General features: G+C 32.6%; 1 protein-coding gene across 2 annotated transcripts in view; it reads right to left on the minus strand.

The window, feature by feature from the left end:
* LOC123678477 overlaps positions 1-19,874 on the minus strand; it is a 357,292-nt gene that overhangs the window by 173,971 nt on the left and 163,447 nt on the right. The window lies entirely within an intron of this gene.

Consider the following 19,874-nt stretch of genomic DNA (forward strand, 5'->3'; position numbering starts at 1 on the left):
TAGAAATCAATTATCATATGTAAATAAGGTAAGATATATATATATATATATATATATATATATATATATATATATATATATATAATATATATACATATATAAATATATATATATATATATATATATATATATATATATATATATATATATATATATATATATATATATATATATATATATAGATCATCGATATTACGGTTCCTTCAGACGACAATATTTCAAGGGCATACACTGAAAAAATTACAAAATACTTCGATCTGTCGTTCGAACTAAAGGAAATGTATAAGCTCAAGAAAATATCTATTATCCCACTGGTGATGTCGGTCAACGGACTCGTAGAGGAACATCTTGTTGATAACACAAAGATGTTGGAACTTGACATCTATGTTGTTTCGAGTGCCCAGAAGGAAGTCATACTGGGCACTACACGTATCGTAAGGCGCTTCTTTCATAGCTCTTGATTCCACTTTGGCTCTGAGAGTTCGGTGGTATCTCGTAATTCCCGGAAAGGTGATTGAAAAAAAAATATAGATCAATGAGATAAGGGTTTATCGACTCAATGTTTGGAGGAATAAATAAAAAGATGAACTCTTTATTCTGTGCCAAGCTTTCGCATTTTTTTAATGCTTCTTCAGGGCTTCTAAAAGAATGTACAATAATTTTCACATTGATAATTGTAATTGTATTGTTTTGTCTAGTCTGTAAGTTTTATTTAATGACGAATGTTTGAGCATGATGCTAGTGACTTTAAAAATCTCACATTCGGTAAGTTCAATGTGTAAAAAAATATTTTAAATTGTTCATGTGAAAATTATTGTACATTCTTTTAGAAGCCCTGAAGAAGCATTAAAAAAATGCGAAAGCTTGGCACAGAATAAAGAGTTCATCTTTTTATTTATTCCTCCAAACATTGAGTCGATAAACCCTTATCTCATTGATCTAAATATACCTGAGACTATATATATATATATATATATATATATATATGTATATATATATATATATATATATATATATATATATTTATATATATATATATATATATATATTTACATCTCCGTACATTATGGCTTCAAACCATATTCCCGCCATTATGGCGTCACATAGAAAGAGAAGACCTACATCTGCCTTTTCCGTGTATATTCGATTAAAACGTCGAACCATACCCATCCCGTCACGTAGGATACTGTATGATGAAAGAATGAATATACGAATTTTTAAATGTTTGACGCATATTATGGCTTCATTATGATGTTAGAACAATAAAGCTTCAAATATACGATTTTTGTCTAAGAATAAGATATTACGGACTCATTCGATCTGCGTTTGATTCGCCTGCAGCGTTGCCAGATAAGTTTGGTATTCCAACGACATGGACTTTCATTAAACAGCTTTATTTCCAATCTAATCCACGATCTTCGCGTGTCTAGTGGAGTTATTATCTGCGCGTGTCTAGTTGAATTCGCATCTGCGCGTGTGTAGTTGAGTTCTTTATTCCTTTAGATAATATGGAAAACGACCGAAAAAAATCCTCTAGGGGATACCAAATTATGTTACTGGCTCGAGAGAGCACAGGTAATTAAAAAAATTATAGAAAGCTTTCATTATATTACTCGAAAAATTGAACCTCACTCGAATGCACTCGATAAAGCATCCCACCTGTTATTCATGAGGATTTAAGAATTTAAAATTCACTATCTTTTGAGCAGGCATTAGGCATTGTTCATTGAATATTTGCTAAACATTATTTGAAGGAAAATTGATAAAATTCAACTTCCTGATTTGAAATGATTGAAATTTTTTGTGTTCGATTGAATCTATTAATGTCGAGATAAAAAACTTGGTTTTACACTCTACTGAAAGATACCTGGTGCCGCCCAAAGTTCTTCAATTTTTTTATGAAATAGAATTCAAATTTTTATTTGATGATTATTTTTGAATTCAGCAAAAATGTATCTTTTCCAATGAGAGGATTGAAGAAACTCTGTCTTCAGCTAAATCGAGAGAAATTCTAAGTGTTTTGTATTTTTCGAATATCTTGTTTCATTGTGTACGATTTTTTTTACATTGATAAGAAATTCCAAGTTGAGGGTTATTGGCATTTTAGCAATTTCAAACGAATAAACAGTAAAAAAATCGTTGAATTATAATTATTTCTTTATAGTAACAGTATACATTTGTTTTGCAGATAAGAATGATCATGAAAGGAAAAAAAAGGTTGAATCAGCGGTAAGTATGTCAAAAATTCAGTTTATATTCAATAAATTCTTTATTTAAAATCAAATCTTAAGCGAGACGAACAGATTTTTTCCTCAAAAAAAAATAAATGTCATTTTGAACATAACATAAATTCACCTTTGGAATTTGCCAATGTGAAAAAAGTGATCAATAATAAATCATATATTTTCTTAAATACAGGAGCCTCTTCATTTCTGGAGAGAGAGGAAACACACAAATTGGTTTTGTAACAAACCCTTATCTCCTGTCCGTGTTGAGACGGAAACAGTTGGAGAAATTTCCACGGAAATGAACAGGATAGTGAGACAAGAGCCGTCTGAACAGATTGTAAGTTTTTCATTATTAAATATTTACATACAAATTAACTATCCAGTATTAGAGTTGCGTTACCACTATTTCTCTTCTACACAAGTAAGCATAAAGAAGTATGTGCGTTCTTTCAGGGAGAAAATGAATGAGGCAAATTTTCTCATTACTTGCTTTATTAATCAATTGAAATTTTGACAGAACACCACAGTTTTCCTGCAATGTATCGAGAATTTACAATTGTTAATAGTAGCATGCATAGAAGACCGACAAGAAATTATATAGATAGATTTAATTTACATATGAGGGATCATTATAAATAAGTGATTCAAACTGATGTTTAAGTATCTTCTTCATCTACTCTTTTGGTATTAAATCGAAAATGTTTTTGCTGAAAATATAAGTATAAGAAAGTATAAGAACGTACCATTCCGCGACAGAAGCATACACAATAGAGGTTTATAGTTAAAATGGTCGAACTTCGATAACTCGAACCATAATCTGTAAAAAAAGCTTCGAGTTGATAGAAAAGATTTACTGAAAATTTTGGCGCTAATGCCAAGCAATTTGATTCGAGTAATTGAAAATTTGATTTATCGAAGTTCGACTGTAGACTGAATAGAATTATAAACAGAATTTCATTCTAAACCTTTGAAATCAATAAAAGGAATTGTCATTCACATACTCAAATTGGCATTTTTAGTTTCTAGGGAAAATATAAACGATCTTCGAATGCCTTCAGAACATAGCTTCTTATGACTGAATTGACATTTCTGCACTCCAATGTAATTTTTTGTCTTAAAATTCAATATTATGAGGCTTGGTATCAAAAACTTTCGGCTACGTAAAGAAAAAATTGAAATGATTTAAGTTAAGACTCCTTGCTAGTTAATTTATGAACTCGTTACAAAGCTCCGTATTATTGGATATTTAAGAAAAAGTATAACATTGGGGAGCAGAAATATCAATCACGTTATGAGAAACAATGTTATGAAGGCATTGTTAATTCGTTTATATTTTTGCCAACATGTTCATAAAAGCCATTCTAAGCGTTTATTAATAATAATAATAATAATAATATAACTTTATTCAGAATACATAAACAATAATATGGTTACAAAGAAGAAATGGCTACATTTCGGATATGAATAAAGTGGTTTAGAGATAAGTGCAAAGCACTTGTTTCCCATTACAAAAGACAGATAGATTCACTGTTTAAGTATAAAAATATGAAAAAAAAAACAGTGATGAGGTATTAAAATTAAAAATAAATATAAATGTAAAGTTGTAAAGTATATATGCAAAAACATTAATATGTAAGATGTTAGAATCATAAAAATGTGAAGTGTAAAAAGCATAAACATTCATAACGTAAAGATATAAGAAAAAGAAAAAAAAAAAAAAAAAAAAACAGTATCACAATGAACTCACAATAATAAACTGCAATAAAATGCAATATAGTACAACATATCAAAATATAATAAAATACAACGAAATATAACGAACATATACATTAGATTTCAGTGAGTTGGGAGAACCATTCTCTTTCATTTTCATATATGTATCTCTTTAATTCTCCTTTAAAATTCTGTGTGGTCTTGCAATTTTTTATCTCCTCAGGCAGCGAATTGTACATTTTTATTGAGATATAGGAATATGCTCTTTGCGTTTTGGATTTTGTAACAAGCGGGATTATGTGTCTATTTCGATTCCGTGTGTTGTGCTCATGGTTAGGAATCTCAGCTTTATTTTTCTGGAAGTGGTACCTCATATTCACACAAAGGTAAAACAATTGCCTGATATCCATGACTTTTAACTCTCTATAGAGGCTATTGGAATTATATCTAGAGTTTTTATGTAGGATCAACTTCAGAAACCGTCTTTGTATTACCTCCAATTGGTTGAGATGTGTTTTAAGCGCACCACCCCAAGCTGTAATACCGTAACGTATATGACTTTCTACGAGGGAGAAATAGATCAATCGCATTTCTCCAATAGGTAAGTAATTGTTCAGATATTTAAATTTATACAAAATGGTTTGGAGCTTTCTAGTTACATATTTTATATGGCAGTCCCATTTGAGATGTGTGTCAAGGTATATTCCGAGGTATTTGGTTGCAGTTACGGATTTTAATGTCAATATTTTTCCCTCAGTATTTATTTCTAGTTGGTGAAAAGGAGGGACGCCTGATTTATTGCAACTGAAAGGTAAAACGTGGGTTTTTTCAAAATTTACTGTTAATAATTTGTCATCAAACCAATCTTTGACAAATTCGAAGTCTTTTTCTGCAGTACTTTTTATTTCTTGCCACGTGGGGGCCTGATAAAAAATAACAGTGTCATCAGCATATCCTATGATGTCACCTTTACTAGCAACTGAGAACAGCTCATTTACATATAAGTTGAATAACACTGGTCCTAGGACTGTTCCTTGGGGTATTCCATACTCTATGATTTTTGAGTCACTTGAGACATCACCAATTTTTACTCTCTGGGTCCTTTTATCCAAATAGCTCTCCATGAGCTTATTACCATTTCCTCTTATTCCAATTTTTTCTAATGTCTCCAAGAGCAGTTTATGGCTGACAGTATCGAATGCCTTTTTTAGGTCGATGAATAAGCATAAACATGGATTTCCCATTTCAAGAGCTTGGTGTATTTTCTCTGTGATATGTAGTACAGCATCTTCTGTGGAAATTTTTTCTCTAAACCCAAATTGTCTGGGAGAAAACAGTCCGTATTTATTTATGAAAGATATAAGTCTTTCTTTTAATAATTTTTCGAATACTTTTGATAGATTCGTTATCAGTGAAATGGGCCTATAATTGGAAACGGCGGATTTATCCCCATTTTTATGTATTGGAATGACAACTGAGTTTTTGAAACAAGTTGGCCATATTGCCTTATCTATACATCGATTCAAGATATAAGCAAGAGGGATTACGATGTTGCCTGCAATTTGTTTTAGTGTTTCAGCTCGAATTTGGTCTTCACCTACAGATTTTTTGTTTTTCAGGTCATTAATAAGATCCTTCAACTCAGCCGGGTCGGTAGGAAGGATAACTATGGAATTTGTTAGTCTTTTAGTGTTTGATTTGAATTTCGGATTTCTTTTGATTTTTTCAGCAAGTTTTTTACCAGTTTCAATGAATGTATTATTGAACTCGTTCGCAATATCTATATTTTCGTTCAGTAATTCACCATTTTCATCTTTTATACCCTGTATTTGTTTGTCTGATTGTTTCTTGCCACTGATATCCTGCACTATATTCCAGAGATTTTTTTTATTGCCCACGTTGATCTGAATTTGTCGTTTGTAGTAGTCGCGTTTGGTTATATTTATTAAATTGGTGAGTTTATTTTTATATCTTTTGTAATAATTTCTCAATTGTTCGTTGTACGGGTTTCTGTGTAGTTCCGCAAACAAATTGTTTTTTTGGTTGATGGACTTCAATAGAGCAGTCGTCAACCATGGTGCAAATTTTGTGTTTTTCCTAGAGCATTGTTTATTTTCAGTACATTGTTCAATAGCTCTTGTTAGAACATCAATAAAGTTTTCCATAGCCAAATTGGGATCTTCTGTTGAGTATACAGACTCCCAGTTTTCCAGTTGCAATGTATCATTCAGCTTTCCAACATTCATAAATTCCCTATATCCCATTTCATACCCCCTTTTTGTTATTTTGTAGTCCATAACAATTTGTAGTATAGTTGTAAAATGATCGGTGATGTCGCTTTTCAGAACAATGGGTATTGTCATATCCAGTATATTCCATTTACTCTTGATAAAAATGTGATCTATACAAGATATTTGGTTATAATGTATTCTTGTGGGATCGTTGATGCTGGATATGTACCCAAGTTCATGCAATATACTGAGATATTCGGTTGTGTTGTCATCTTCCTCTAACAAATTTATATTTATGTCGCCCATGAAGAGATAAAAATCATATTTCTCCTTTTCAATATTCTCAAAGTATCTGATTAAGATTTGGTTGAATTCATTAATGCTCATTGAAGGTGATCGGTAGCAGCTAGTGACAAGTATATCGTTTCGTTTCCCGATTTTTATCTTTGTTTTGAGAAATTTAACTCTTTCTATCGAAACAATTTCGCTATCAAATACGTGATCTTCCCTTATATACATCATTATTCCATCGTTTTGATTATATCCCCCCTCGTTATAAATTGGTTTGTACCCTGGTATACGATATATACAAGGGTCCAGTAATTGCCAGGTCTCAGTTAGTACAACGCAATCGAAATCAGAGCCCAATTCCTCCAACATTATTTTAAAGTCATCAATATTCTTATTTAAACTGCGAATATTATTATGAATAATTTTAAAATTTGGATTTTTTTCGTTTTGTTTCAAAACTGTTTTGCATTCATCGGGTTTATTCAGAGTAAACGTTTTTATCGAGTCTATTCTGAAATCTCTTATGTATTGGTCCATATTCAGACATAAACAAACACAAACAGAAAAAAAAAAGAAAAATCATGTATGCAAAAAATGTACCTGTGAATAATGTAACTACTGTTTTTTCTGTGTTCTTAGTGTCCGAGTATTAGCCATTGATTTTTTGGGCGTGTCATTCGTTGATACTTGGTGGGTTTTATACGACTGTACTTTCTGTTTTTCTCTCCCAACTCTTTCTTCGTTCCTGTACTTGGATCCTTCTGCTAATTTGGTTTCGACCTGTGATGGTTGTGTTGGTATTATAATTTCTTCCTCTATTTCGTATTTCTTCGGGGAGGGTGTGGGTGGTTCACTTGAAGTCTCTCTTGTTGATATATTGGAAAAATCGTCTTTAGGATTTCTGAGGGTATTTTTCACTTCGGCAACTGAGTATATCTTGTCTTCTACAATCAGTTTATTTCCTTTTATATTTGCTTTCTGAGAGTTATTTCTCGCCTCTTTCAATCCTTCTAGTAATATCTTTCTTTCAATTCTTCCTTAAGCAACTCCTCACTCACAAATATCTTGCTTCCTTTCAGTTTCGAGCAGTTTTTCAGTATTTCCCGTTTTTTAAGGTAGGTTGTGAGGGATAGTAGGATTGGTCTTGTATGGTTGCTTCGTTTTCCCAATCTGAATATATTATTTATTTCTGTCTTTTCCAGAGAAACCTTCAATTTGTTTATTACCAGTTCTCTAATTTTCTCCTCTAGATTTTCTGGGAGATCTTCAGGATCTTCGAGTATACCGTAAAATATCAGGTTGTTAGCGACAGTCTTTTTCTCTATCTTAGACAATAGGTTTTTCAGTTCTTTATTTTCTTCTTCAAGATAGTGTACTTTAGTTTTGACAGTTTCAACCTCTGCGTATATAGCCGTTGATAAATTGTTTGTAACTTCTTCAATTCTCTCGATTCTCTGACTAAGATTTACATTTACCTCTTTTATAAGTATGTAGACGTCTTTTATGGTAACCTCTGGTTTATCCATCCTTCGAATGATTTACTTCCGGCACACAGGGCTGATATTGTTCGTGTACGTGTAAGTTATATACTATGAACAAAACAAACAAACACCAACAAAAACGTACTGGCCAAAAGGATTAAACTGGGATACCCTTCACAACGGCTGGGCCGATAGCCGGTGACTAACAGACAAACAAGAGGGCCACGGATAACAAACAGAATGGAGGATAGGTTATGCCAGCACGAAATAGAATAGCGTCGCAGAATTCCGACAAGTCACACTGCTAACACACAGTATATTGAAATCTGAAAAATGAATACCCGGTATACCAGTTAATTTCAGCTGACGGAGACAACTCCCACAGATAACGGTGACAAGCCGGACCAGGGGTACGCACCTTTAGGAAGCAGCGAGTCCACAGTGCAGCGGGAGCAACTCAAGGTCACCCAACGCGAAAACAAAACAGAAAGAAACGTAAACAATAATAATGAATTATATCATAAATTAGACCCCCAGTTTCTGTGTAAACGAAAAATCCAAAATTTAACAGGGTTATTGGCGAAGTTCGAAACACTAATTGAAAAGTTATAGTAAGGTTTTATGGTAATTTACCAGAATTTCAGCTATTAATCTGCACAGTAATACACACACGTCTAGTCCAGTCTAGTTTATTGTAATGATTAGTTGAATAATTACTCCTTTAGGGTTGAAAATGAATTTCTGTTCTTATTAGGTTCCTTGAAAAACCTAAAAATAATAAATTTAGATTGAATAGGCCAAATTCAGACAAAACTTTCAAGAAATTCTGAGGTTTTGGAGGTCATGTTAAGCTACTTTAGATCTCGTGGACTGCTGTTCAGGATATAGTTGATATTGAGATTCAATCATATTTTCATCTCTACAACGGCTGCCAGAAATATATCAACGTAGAATCCGTACACTATGTATATGTTTTCTCAGAAGTCTTCAATGTAGATCAAAATTTTCTTTTTGATTCTCATGTGTCTACTTTAACTTTCAATAGAAAATTTGAGCAGATATATCTTCATAATTGAGATTGAATAAATGATGAAATATTTTTCAGGTATCGTCGCCAAGTGAACCTTATTCTGACACTTCTTCTTACAAACCTTCCTGCTCAGAGGTCAGTTTTCATTAGTGATGTCTCTAGTTTATTTTGATCGTTTCTATTTTCCTTCATTTCAGATTTCTTCGTCGGTATGCGAAACTCCTCCTGATTTCGATATATATACACCTCCATCCGAAGTCAATATCGATGAAGTTCAAGAAATGCCTACACAATGCAACACAGATGAATTCCATATATCGTCTACTTCCGAAATAGATATTAAAGTTAAAAATGATTTTCTAGCCAACAGTTTTGATGGGTCGACTAATAATGTTGAAAACTATGAAAGTGGTTCACCATCTGTATGTGAAATGGAAATGAATATATCATCAACATGTAATGATGCTAATGGAGGTGACACTGATAAATCAAACGTGATTATTATCAGACAGGATATTATTACTTCTGGTAATTCAACTGAAAGAAGGAAAAAATTAAAAAATCATTGTTATTATTGTGAAATGGATGTTTTGAATTTTGCAAGACATGTTTACAATAATCACTCGACGGAACTGGAAGTCATAGAAATTCAAGCAAGCAAGGGTGTGGAGAGGAGACGTTTATTAGCCAAATTGAGGAATAAAGGTAACTTTCTCAAGGGGGCAAATGATTGTCCAAAAAGAGTACGCAAGTCAATATACCCAAGTACTGAAGCATTGCCTTGTGATACATGTCTGGGATATTTTTCTTCGAAATTATTGTACAGACACAGAAAAAATTGTACCGGACAAGGTGGCCGAGCTCAGAGTGAAGGCCAAAGCAAATTAGTTAATACTATCAGAATCGATGAAAAATTGCGTAAGGAGGTATTTCCAAGAATGCGAGCGGACAAAGTTTCCTTGGAAGCAAAAGCCGACAAGTTGATTTGTTCATTTGGTGCGCGTTATTTGAGGATCCATAGAGAACAACACTTTGCTGTGGTGACATCACGAAAAATGCGAGAGTTATCGAAAATACTGATTGAGATAAAGAAAATGGAACCAGCAATCAAATCGCTTTTTCAAGCTCTCCGGCCTGAATATTTCGATTTATTTGTGAAAGCTGCACAAATAATCTCCAGGTACGATCCGGAAACAGAAGAATATGGGGCACCATCACTTGCTATGAATATAGTAAACTCGTTAAAACAATGCTGCGATATAGCAATAAATTTTGCTCTGAAAAGCAACCCTATAATCGGAACAGTTCCAGCAGCTGAAGCGGAAGCTGAGCTGAAGACAATGATTCATTTATTCGAAACAAACTGGAGATATGAGATATCGAGTCAAGCAGCAAATAATTTGAATTTGAACAAATGGAATAAAATTAGCATTGTGCCATTGGCTAGCGATTTGAAAATCATGAAAGACTACCTAGCTCAATGTGCCCAAAAATCAGCCGCAAAACTTCAATCAATGAGCACTGACATAACAGCTTATAATAATTTAGTAGAAGTAACATACTGCCAAGTACTTTTACTTAATCGTAAACGCCCTGGTGAGCTCCAAAGAATGCAGCTTCATATATATTTGAACTGCGGTAATTCGCAAGGGCAATATGAGGAGTTTGAGAAAATCATTTCCCCTCTAGAAAGAGTTCTCTTGTCGAAAATGAAAAGAGTAGTCACCAGAGGTAAAAGGGGAAGGGGGGTACCAGTACTTTTCACAACAGAAGTACAAAAAAATCTTCAAATTCTTATTGATAACAGACCGAATATGGTTCCGAAAGAAAACATGTTTTTATTTGCTAAAGCCAAATGCAAATCTGAATTGAGTGGATACAAGGTTTTGAGCAAATATGCACAGGCATGTGGTGCAAAAAATCCCAAATCTATTACTGCAACACGTCTCAGAAAACACTTGGCGACCTTGATGCAAATTTTCAATATGACGGAAGGAGACATTGAGCAACTTGCATCCTTTATGGGTCACACAACAGGTACGCACAAGGGTTCGTATAGACTTCCTGATGATGTATATCAGACGGCCAAATTATCTAAGCTACTTCTGCTCATGGAGAAAGGCGAGGCAAATCACTACAAGGGTAAAAGCCTCGACGAAATTGAAATAAATATGGAGGAAAACTTACTGGATGAAAAGCAAGATGACGAAGATGATGTGGAAGACGTTGAAGAACCAATAAATGAAAGTATCAAAGAATCAAAGAATGGTTGTGAAAAGGTTGATGATAGTAATAATACTGATTGCGTGAACACAGTTGAGAAGGAAAACCAAGCTATGCCCCAAAAGAAAAGAAGAATACTCATTCCGTGGACAGAAGAACAGAAAAAATTAACAAGAACCTTTTTTGCTAAACACATAAGAAATTCTACACCCCCAAAAAGACATGAGTGCGAGGAACTTATAAATGCAAATCCAGGAGTATTCAATAACAAAACGTGGTTTAAAATGAAAGTATTCGTTCAAAACGAATATAGCAAGAAAAAAAATTAAGACTTAAGGTAGAACTCATATTAGAAAAACTCTTATTTAATATTGTTGAAGAGTAACGTCCATGATTATAAATATTGAATGAAATGTTAACAGGAGTTAGGACCAGTTTTTATTTTGATTTCTTATTATTTGCCAACGTTTCGAATCTTTTGTGATTCTTCCTCAAGGCTCGTATTTATTTCAATCAAAATATCGTCATATATAATAATAATAATAATAATGAACTTTATTTCCACAAATAGAAGTACAAAGATATATAGTAGTCAGGTTGTAGCTTGATTGTGAAAAAAGGCGGAGTCCAGTCATGCACGCATGCATATCCTGCTCAAACTCAACCAAAAAAAAAGAAAAATCATAATTACATATTTACTTAAAGGCGTTCTGTGTTCACTATTTTAAAAAGGAAAAAAAAACACACAAGACTTAGGAAATAGCAAAAAGAAAAATCATTATTTATTCTGTTCTTTGAGGTAGTATCGGAAAGCGCTCACCTTGAAATTTTTTATATTCAGGAGCTTGAGGCTAGAAGGAAGAGAGTTGTAGATCTTGGCTATATTGTAAGTGAAGCTTCTCTCAAAAATACTTGTTTTATGAATGGGTGGAGTGATAAGACCTTTATTTCTCACATTAATATTGTGAACATCGGTCCTATAGATTATTTTTCGATGAAGGTAGCAAGGTAGTTTATTCATCACGATATTATGGTAGAAACATGCCGAATGTAGCTTTCTCCGGAAATTCATATTCAACCACCCTATCTCCCTCAGCTTGTATGAGATCCTTTCATATTTTCTGATTCCATATATGAATCGTAAACAAGAGTTTTGAACTTTTTGAACCCTACTTTTAGTAATTTCGGTTAAGCAATCTCCATACACCACGTCCCCAAAGTTAAATGTAGACAAAATAAGAGAGTCACATAGTAACTTTTTTTGTTTCTGTGGTATATCATGACGATAACGGTACAGCATTCTCATCTTAAAATAGGCGCGACGTATGCAGCTCGAGATGTGATCATCAAATCTGAGTTTATTGTCCAATATGAGTCCCAAGTTACGTTTGCTGTTTTCAATTTTTATACTTTTATCTCTAATTTTTATGTTTATAATCGTGCTTACTTGTTCCACGCAGTTTTTGGGACCAAAAAGTAAGGCACCACACTTCTCGTGATTGAGATGGAGGTGGTGTAGTGATGAATATTCAACAAGTTTTTCAAGCTCAGAGTTCAACAAAATACAAGCCTCATTTGCTTCATCTTTGTCGAAGGATATTAGTACTTGTGTATCATCGGCATAGAAATGGACCTTGCACCTGCTGAAAGAGTCAGCCTGCCTAGAAGTATACACTACATATAGAATTGCTCCCAGTATGGATCCCTGAGCAACTCCTCTCGTCACTGACAGTTCTTCAGATAATTCCCCGTCTATCATACATTAAAATTCTTTCTTTCATTTCTCTTGGAAAGTCAATATATGACGATATTTTTATTGAAGTAAATACGAGCCTTGAGGAAGAATCACAAAAGATTCGAAACGTTGGCAAATATTAAGAAATCAAAATAAAAACTGATCCAAATTCCTGTTAACATTTCATTCAATACTCTTATTTAATCTCATGTGTTTTCAGAAACTTTATGCCATTAGGAATGTTCTTTTGTTTTCTGAATAAATTTTTGTTTGTTTCAAGTGCTTAGAGGCTTTCATTGAATTTGCCTATTTTTCAGCAACCAAAAGGTAATTAAGGGCTATAAATTTAAAATTTATCCTACAGACATATCAACAATTGAGAAAATAGTGGTGAGACGAGGTTATTAAATTAATGAATGCAATTATGTCATTTGAACAAAATTTTATTCATTTTAAATTTAAGTACTAATTTTTTGATATCCTACTAGTTTTTATTATTATTACATGCTATTAGTTAAGTATATGTTTTATAAAAATTCAATCAAATTCCAGAACATGAATTGACTCACTATTGTCAAAAAATACAGACATTTGGCAGAAAGAAAGCTAACGTTTCCACTAGAAACAAGTACTCAAAATCAAAAGTGGGTATCATTTCCGATGAAAATCAAATTAGAACTAGTCTGAAATTTCATTCCCGGAATTCATCTTTCCTAGCAGAGCTCAACTATACAATACAAGTGTTTCCCTAGTCTTCCACTGAAATTTTTGATATGTCTACTTTTAAAGTGGATAAACTTCGAGAGGTGATTATAGAAGTGATTTGCAAAAAAAATGTCCTGAAACACATGGTCGAAATGTTATATGTCATTCGAAAGTACACGAAATCAGATATTTTTACTGAAGAGAAAGTTTGTGCATAAGTAATAATATTTCATCGAAAAAACCATTGGAAAAATAGGTCTGATTTTGTTAACTTCAGAATCGTGATATTCCTCTCCTTACCACGCCTGCGATAAGAGTGTTTTCTGTACACAGACTCTCTCATCTTGTAGCCAATTTATTTCTTTTTCCGAATGTGTGATCAAATTTGATGAAACTACAAGGAAAATTGAATAATGAGCCTTTCATAGAAAAAACTTGAAATTCTTCGTGAAATCAAAAATGTTAAATTGAAGATTAACCGTCTATATTTTGACCATGTGTTATATGACATTTTTTATTGCAAATCACTTGTACAATCACCTCTCGAAATTTGTCCACTTTGAAAGTAGACACCCTGCATATATTCTTTTGAAATCAAGAGCTAACATAATACAATACATAAAACAAAAAAATCCCTAACTGAGGTTAATGCAAAATGGGCAAAAAACACAAAAATAAGATGGTAAAAATCTGTTAAATCGATTTAAAATAGACAACCCAATTCAAAAACGACTCGGTAACTTCATGTATAGCCCTCAAGCTATCTTGAAATTTAAATATGGGACAATTATTAATCAGATGTTCTATTGTCTCCTCTGCTTCACTGCATTCGCAACAAGGACTCTTAACTGAATTACATTTGAAAAGTATGCTATCAAATCCAGGAAATTCATTGGAAGGATCAGTCATTAAATCTTTGTTTTTTAATAAACGGTATTCATGAATCACACTGTATATCCACGAACTTTTCCGAATTCATACACCCACATTGTTACTAGTTCATCAGCTGGAAAAGTTTAGCTCACAAGAAAAACTTATATCAGATTTTTTTTTATTCAACTGAAATAATAGATGCATGACTCATAAAAATATAAAAATAAAGTTTCATCACCAATTGAAATGTTATCATCCATTTATGACGCTTTCATTCCCAGGCGCTTTCAAACGCCAATACAAAAATTACTGCGCTCAACCGCTGAATAATAATAATCGTTTTCAGACTCTGGATACAGATGTGCTATGTTGCCATAATTCTGAAGCCTTAAAGTATGGAGACTGGTTCACAATATTCACGAAATGTATACTACTACCACGCCCTCAGTGGCAATGTCTCAAACTAAATTATACAAAACTTACCATTCTCCTACCATTAGCACGTCAGGAGAAAGAATTTTCATTTTCATATGGTGCTGCCATTTTTATACATGAAGTAGATATGTTCACGTAACGTTCTTCTGTCTCAATCACTGCTTCGAATGACGTAGACAGGACTCAAATCGGCAGTTCCAGTGAGCAGAAAACGTGAATTACATTATGGCTTCGCATATACTGAAGCCATAATTCCACTGAAGCCATAATGAATGGTTCTTGCATGTTACATGAAGCCATAATGATAGGAGGATATATATATATATATATATACATATATATATATATATATATATATATATATATATATATATATATATATGCATAAATAAATATATATATATATATATATATATTTATTTATGCATTCATTCCTCTCTCCCAAACAGCAAAATCTGCTGGTATCAGTGTACATAAAATTTTTTAAACAACAATAATTCAGTTTCAAGAAAAAATAAAGCAACAATTCTATATATAAACTAGCTGACCCGGCGAACTTCGTACCGCCCTATAATCAAGAAATATCTGTTACCTTTTTATCAGAATTAAGTTAATTTCTTTATTAAGTATTGCTGTTGGAATATTAATAAATCAAAATTATTCCAAGAACAAAGTGTTTATTATTCTTATGCTTTATGATGCACAATAATCCTAGTTTTATTTTCTGGCGCGTATATAAATAGTGTTGTTGGTATTCCGACACTGGAACATAGGCGACATATAACTGGCCATGTGGAAAACATGAATTTTCAAGATTTCATTTTTAAACTCAAATGCCTTGCAATATTGAAAAACAACGTTCATTGGTCCAATAGCAACGATATGCAGTGTACTGTAGTCAATTTCTTTGTTATAATTAAATGCAGCTCTATAGGGGTTAAACGCAACACTTCTATTTTGTTGGTTCCGGTTCCATCGATTCCGTTAAACTTCATTCCGCGTTTCACGTTGCTCATCAGTTTGACTTGCTCTTGTATTTCTTTGACTTGCAGCATTACGGGTTCTGCGACTTGAGTTTGTACGTCTAATTGCCGGTATTTTCAGAAACAAAAATTCAACTGAAAATAAAAAAAACTATAGTATCTATTCTTCTGTAAAAATATGAAAATGGTCTATCAACTTTCCAACACTATATTAATTTGACTAACCTTGTTGAACAAACACTTCTGATAAAAACACACACTACATATTATCCTGTAAAAACCAATGTGAAAAATACACTAAGAAATGGTAAATGAAGTATGTAGGTATCTTGTTATTATAACTCCGACCACAGACCAACTCCGACCGATATTCATTCATTCATTCTTTCTCGCTTGTTGGGCTCAACCTTTGGTTATGTACCCAATCACAAATTTGTTGGGTTTCTCCTAATTTTCCCACATGTATTACATATAATTCACACTCGCAATCATCCTTATGTTAACATACAATTGTTTTTTATTCTCAAAGACTTGAACAACCACTAAAGATCTATGCCCTCACTGAGATTCGAACCCGGACCTTCGGTGCCGCAGTCGAGGTCTCTGCCGACCATGCCACGGAGGCGGCTCTGACCGATGTAGTTGCAAAGAGCATATAAACATTATAAACTACGTTTCTTTGTTTCAATGTCAACTACGTGAATTATGCAACTTTCGTATTGTTTTCTTTCATAAGAACCTTCTCCTAATAATAACAAATACAACAAAAAAAGAATTAGTGAAATCGGTCCAGCCATTCACGCGTGATGCCGTGACCAAGGAAAAAAGGGATTCATTTTTATATATAATTACATAATATGAACCCTTACTAAATAAATAGATCCTTTCCTTCAATCCCATAAGAACTACATATTACAATGTATCTAATTGCAGATTCAGCATTTCATCTTTATGAATAGCCCTTTGTTTCACTTGTTATTGAATTGTTATTCACCTAGGAATTTAGATAAGAAAATCTATAAAGGGGACTGAATCTGTGTACTCATTAAGAATTGATTGGTCATTCTTTAAGAATTGATTGTGAACTCACTAAGAACTGTTGTATTCGAAATAAATCGTTTTGTTTTTAAAAACGAGGTTTTCCACCACAAAAACATAATTGGCGACGAGTTGATGGGATTGTGCCGTTCCTATTAAAGAAGAAAATTTGGTGACATTGATTGTGCAATTCTTTCCTGCCAGAAGAAGAAGTTCCTGCAGTGATCCAAGAATCCAACTCAATCAACATCGATCTTCCTAGGACGTCGGTTTCAACCGTTCAGCACAACCGAGCAGAGAGTAGAAAACCACCCAGAAGCCCTGATCACCTGAGTAGCGCCCCGTGACGACTTCACAGAATACAATTTGGTGAGCAAAATCCTTTCCAATCCTTTCTTCCCAGTTTACTTATTCTGGACAAAAAGAGTCATCCTTTTTAATAGTTTTGTGTGTAAAACTGTATCATAGTTTTTCCTAGGTTTCTTTAAAAAACCGACATAAGAGTTTTCCCTAGGTTACTCATTTAAAAAACCGATTACTATATTTTACTTTATTGCATTAATAATTAATCAAGATTACGTCAGTAAAGCATTTTAAAGGTAAAAAAGAGCGTAAAGACAATAAAAATATGGCTCAAGAAAGAATAGATTTAACATTGCCAGAAAAATTTGGAATGTTATTACCTAGATTTTCAGGAAAAGAAAATGAGTTGCATTCGTTCTTACGTAGCGCAGAACAATTTTTATTCATGTTTACAAATGAAGCCCAAATAATTAAAGATTATTGTTTCGCAGTTGTAAAATCGAAACTTACTGATCGTGCATTAGCAGAGGTATCTACTTCTGATATACCTAACAATTGGGACGTTCTTAAACGATTCTTAAATACGAAATTCGGAGATCAAATAAATTTAGATGTATTAATTCATCAATTGCAATTTTTAGCAAAGAAGCCACATGAAGACATGTTAAATTTCATTGATAAAATAATATCGTTGAAAATTCGAATTAATTATAGAATAGATTCAGATCCTATGCCTGATCCAGAGAAATTAATTTATAAATCGAATATTTTAAAAATATGTAAAACAGTATTGATATCGAATTCCCCAATGGAATTACGAACTTATTTGATTACTAACAATGCATTTAACTTTGATAATACCGTAAACGCTGTAAAAGATTATTTATGTAATATGGCTCAGTATGAATTATTAGACAGAAGTCGAAATAAAAATCCTATACATAAAAATGTATCGAGAAATAATTATTCCGATCATCGCAATAATACAAACAAATACAATCATTTTTCAAATAATAATTACCGAACGCAGCATTATGAAACGCAGCATAGATTCCCTTCGAGACCGATACAATTTACGCAACGTCAAGTAAATACTCATTATCCTACGCAACGTGAAACGTTTGGTGTTCCAAGTACGTCGAGAAATCAAAACGTTTTTAAACCGAATCCAAATCAAAGAATAACTACCCCACCTGAAAGAATGTCAGTACAGACACGAGTTTATCCACAAAAAAGACCTAATTATTCAACCCAATATCAAAATAATCCCCAGAGAAAATTCTATAATAATAATGATCGAAGCCCTGGTTTTCTCGTAGAAGAATTAACTAATATTGATATAAATCCTAATAAGAGAAATTCTTTCTCACAACCTTCTACATCGAAAAGTAACTTCTCAAACAAACAAAATTTTCGAGACCCTACTTTAGAAAACGAATTGACTTAAATTCTACTTTAGATAATACTAATCAGCTACCATTTATTGAATTTAAAAACCCTAGATGTAAGTTATTAATTGATAGTGGTTGCTCAGTTTGTTTGATTGATCCTAAATTTGCATATAATTATTTCCCTGAGAATATTTTCAATGAATCAACTACATTAACTGCTTGCATGAGACAAGAAACTTCGAATGAAAAAGTATCGTTACCATTGTTTTCTGAATTTAGAATAAACGATTTTCATCCTTTCATTCTTTATAAATTTCATAAGAATTATGACGGACTTATAGGAGCAGATTTCTTAAATAAGTATGGATTAATGTTAGATTTCAAAAATCAAATTTTAAAAAATGAATTTTGTCAAGTTCCTTTTGAATATCAACAAGTTTGTCAAAATCCTATCAAAATACCAGTAAACCTTAGTCATTTAAAAACTGAAAAAAAAGATTTATCACAAAAACAGAAACTGCGTATTGCAAGTAATTTTAGAAAATTAAATGAAAAAACTATTGACATTAATCATCCAAAACCGGAAATAAAGAGTCAATTGTCGAAACCTATAGAAATAAATAATATTGAAAACGTAACTTTCAAATGCGATATAACTAATGATACGAATAATAATGAAACCAATGAAATTGAAAATAATGAAATAACGGAAGAAAAATCAGATAAACCCTCTGAATTATTAAATACTATTGAACGAAAAGATGATGATTTTTCGATTCATAAATTGATAGAAGATGTAAATGGTTATAATTATACGGACATTTCTAGTGATCCAAAACGAAAATACTTAAGGACGAAAATAAATAAAGAATTTTCGAATGATATGAATTCCCATAAGTTTCCCCATGATATTTATCGAAAAAGCAAATTCAAACGTTCTCCCATACAATTTCAATCAAGTTACGTAGGTCACGAACCGTTCAATTACTCCTATTGTAATACAAATCCAACTGTTATCAAAGCACCGATTATTCGCAACCTTGATCCTATATTCAGAAGAAAGCAAGTATGCAATTCACAATTTTTCTCAACTAATAAAGAATGTGCTTACCCATTAAGTAGAATTATTATTGATCCAACTAGTGAATTAACATACCAAAACTTTTTAACTTTTAATAAAAATGATAATATCAAAAATTACGTGAATATTAGAG

Source organism: Harmonia axyridis, chromosome 4 (genome assembly GCF_914767665.1).
Source record: "Harmonia axyridis chromosome 4, icHarAxyr1.1, whole genome shotgun sequence".
Taxonomy (NCBI): Eukaryota; Metazoa; Arthropoda; class Insecta; order Coleoptera; family Coccinellidae; genus Harmonia; species Harmonia axyridis.